At 42.1% G+C, this 3,186-nt stretch overlaps 1 non-coding gene across 1 annotated transcript; it reads left to right on the forward strand.

Moving 5' to 3' along the window:
• The first annotated feature begins 878 nt into the window (after positions 1-878).
• TRNAC-ACA (transfer RNA cysteine (anticodon ACA)) lies at positions 879-950 on the forward strand. The gene has a single exon. It is a non-coding gene; the product is annotated as a tRNA-Cys (tRNA).
• The last annotated feature ends 2,236 nt before the right edge of the window (positions 951-3,186 follow it).

Genomic DNA, 3,186 nt, shown 5'->3' on the forward strand with positions numbered 1-3,186 from the left:
AAATATAATAACCTGAATGGAAGACACTAAGAAACTGGCTGAATAAATTGCAGCATATTCACAGGATGCAATAGTTTGCGATCTTTTTTTAACCTACCAAGTTGTGTTTTTAATTAAACTCTTTCATTTGAGATAATTGTAGATCCACAAGCAGTTGAAAGAAATAATGCAGAGAGAGCCCATACACCCTTTTAACCAGTTTCTCTCAATGGCACGTCTTGCAAAACTGTAGAATATGACAAGACAGAGTATTTCCAACATCACAAGGATGTTCTTGTTACCCTTTGACCTGCTGCGCTCCCACATCTACTTCCTCCTTAATCTTTGGCAACCACTAACCTCTTTCTCCATTTGTATAATTTTATCATTTCAAGAATGTTATCCAAATGACATTAGACAGTATACAACTTATTGGACTTTATTATTGTGTTGTTTTTTTTTTCACTCGACTTACTACTCTGGATATTCATCTAGGTTGTTGCAAGTATTGAGTTTTTTCTTTTTTATCACTGAATAGCATTCAATGATATAGAAGTATAGATGTACCACAATGTATTTACCCACTTGCCCACTGAAGGACTGCTGGGTTGTGTCCAGTTAGGGGCTATTACAAGTAAAGCTGCTATAAGTCATTCCTCTATGAGATTTTGTGTGAATATGTAAGTCTTCATTTCTCTGGGATAAATGCCCAGGAGTAAACTGCTGGATTATATAGTAGAGATTATCATACTAATTGAAGTAAGTCAAAAAGAGAAAGACAACTACCATATGATATCACTTATATGTGGAATCTAAAATACAACACAAATGAACATATCTATGAAACAGAAACAGACTCATATTTAATCATTCCAGTAACCCAGAGGTTACAAGGAGCTTCCCTAGTGGCTCAGATGGTAAAGCGTCTGCCTACAATGCAGGAGACCCGGGTTCGATCCCTGGGTTGGGAAGATCTCCTGGAGAAGGAAATGGCAACCCACTCCAGTACTCTTGCCTGGAGAATCCCACGGACGGAAGAGCCTGGTGGGCCACAGTCCATGGGGTCGCAAAGAGTTGGACACAACTGAGTGAATTCACTTTCACTTTCAACCCAGAGGTGAAGTTGAAAAGGGCACTGAAACTTGACTTTGCAAGATTTGCTTTTAGTCTGTCCTCACTGAGATGTGTGATGTCACAAAATGAGAATTTGAACCAGATAACATCTCTCCAACTTATTTTGGCCAGCTGTCCTTTGAAGATGCCCTCTGGAATCTTCCCATCCAAAAGGCTACCCATAGGGACTTGGACAACCTATGGCCCCAGCGCATCTCCAAGTGAAGACAAAGCAAACTCAGCAGGTAGATGCAGAAAACACCCCCCAAGGGAAATATGGGGAGAGAGGGGTCTGAGGTTCCTCCCCACCTGTGAGTGAAAACATATTACTTATTATTCAGATTCAGCCACCCCCTTCCTCTTCATTTTTCCCCACCCTAATCTCCAGTGACTCACTGGAAAAGAGTCTGATGCTGGACGGGATTGGGGGTGGGAGGAGACAGGGACGACAGAGAATGAGATGGCTGGATGGCATTACCGACTCGATGGACATGAGTTTGAGTGAACTCCGGGAGTTGGTGATGGACAGGGAGGCCTGGCGTGCTGTGATTCATGGGGTTGCAGAGAGTCAGACACGACTGAGCGACTGAACTGAACTGAACTGAATCTCCAGTGGGAGAAATTCTGCCTCAGCCATGAAAGGAAGAGCTAGAATAACTAAGTATATCTTTGGAAGTAGTCAAGTTGATATGAGCTCTCCTACCTCCCTTTTTTTTTTTTTTTTTTTACTTTTGTGTCCCCCTTTTCCACACCAGTTAGACTCAGGCAGGCTTTTGACTGTCTGATGTCCTCTCCCTACCCCGCCTTCCACCAGAACCTAAAACAGATTTCTTTCTCCTTCCTGAATTTATCTTCTCACAGACCATTTGGGCTCCACTCATGTATTTAATTTTTTGACTTCTTTAAATAGCTTTGGTTTAGTTGGACAGGTAAGTTTAATATCAATTAATTTAACTGACAACACTTGAAAATTAAACTATTTCAAAGAACTCAGTTTCTGGAGTCTCTTAAAAAGTTGGGAAATCTGGTAATATTGGACCACATTGTCCCATAGACCAACAGGCTGGAGCTGAGTCTAGCTTCAGTGGGGACACACTCTCTCCAATTTATGACTGGTTACAGTTCACCGATTACATTACCTACTAAGCAGTATGCTCTTGCGTGCCCTGCTATAAATTATTCTCAGTCTATCCCCTGCCTCTATAAAATACCGTTTCTCTGTCAGACTAACCCTAGGTCTTCAGCAGGAAGCAATCTCATTAAAGGTACTGACACTATAGAAACTTGCTATTGAAGTCTGCTCCCCAGGTCAGCAGCATGGCCATTACCTGGAAGCCTGCTGTAAATGCACAATCCCAGGACCCACCCTAGACTTACTCAAGGAGAAACTCATTTTTTATCACATCTCTGGATCATTCAATTGCACACTGAAGTTTCAGATGTGCTGTTGTGTGTGTACTTGCTAGTCATGTCTGACTCTTTTGTGACCCCATGGACTGCAGTCCACCAGGCTCCTCTGTCCATGGAATTCTCCAGGCAAGACTATTGGAGTGGGTTGCCATCTCCTTCTCCATGGGATCTTCCCAACCTGGAGATCAAACCCGAGTCTCCTGCATTGCACTTCCTGTATTGCATCTCTTGCATTGCAGGTGGATTCTTTGCCACTGAGCCACCAGGGAAGCCTTGAGATGTGTTGCTCTAGATTAATTGTCCCATTGTGCCCTCTATCTCCCATTTCAGCCAGGAGTTATATATTTTTATAACACTGATCATTGAGATTTTAATGTGAACAAGTGAAACAAGATATTTCATAGATTTTAAGAGATTTATTTTCAGATCCTAGGTTGCTTTGATCTAGAAGATCTAAATTCTCTTATTTTGTCCCTAATCCTAGAAGCTGAGACAGGGAGCTATCTTGTTCAAAATCAAAAGCTATTGGTCAGGCTAAGAGGAAACAGACAGGAGGCTTCCTCATAACATTGCCAGAGGGAGAGGAATGACATTGGCCCTGGGTTGTGATCTCTTGTTATTTTGGAGGATTTCCAAGTAACTTGTATTTACCTCTGGTCTGGCTTCATCTAGAGCGGTGATTCT

This window comes from Moschus berezovskii, chromosome 2 (genome assembly GCF_049115385.1).
Source record: "Moschus berezovskii isolate FMDL1 chromosome 2, NW_MosBer_1.0, whole genome shotgun sequence".
NCBI lineage: Eukaryota > Metazoa > Chordata > Mammalia > Artiodactyla > Moschidae > Moschus > Moschus berezovskii.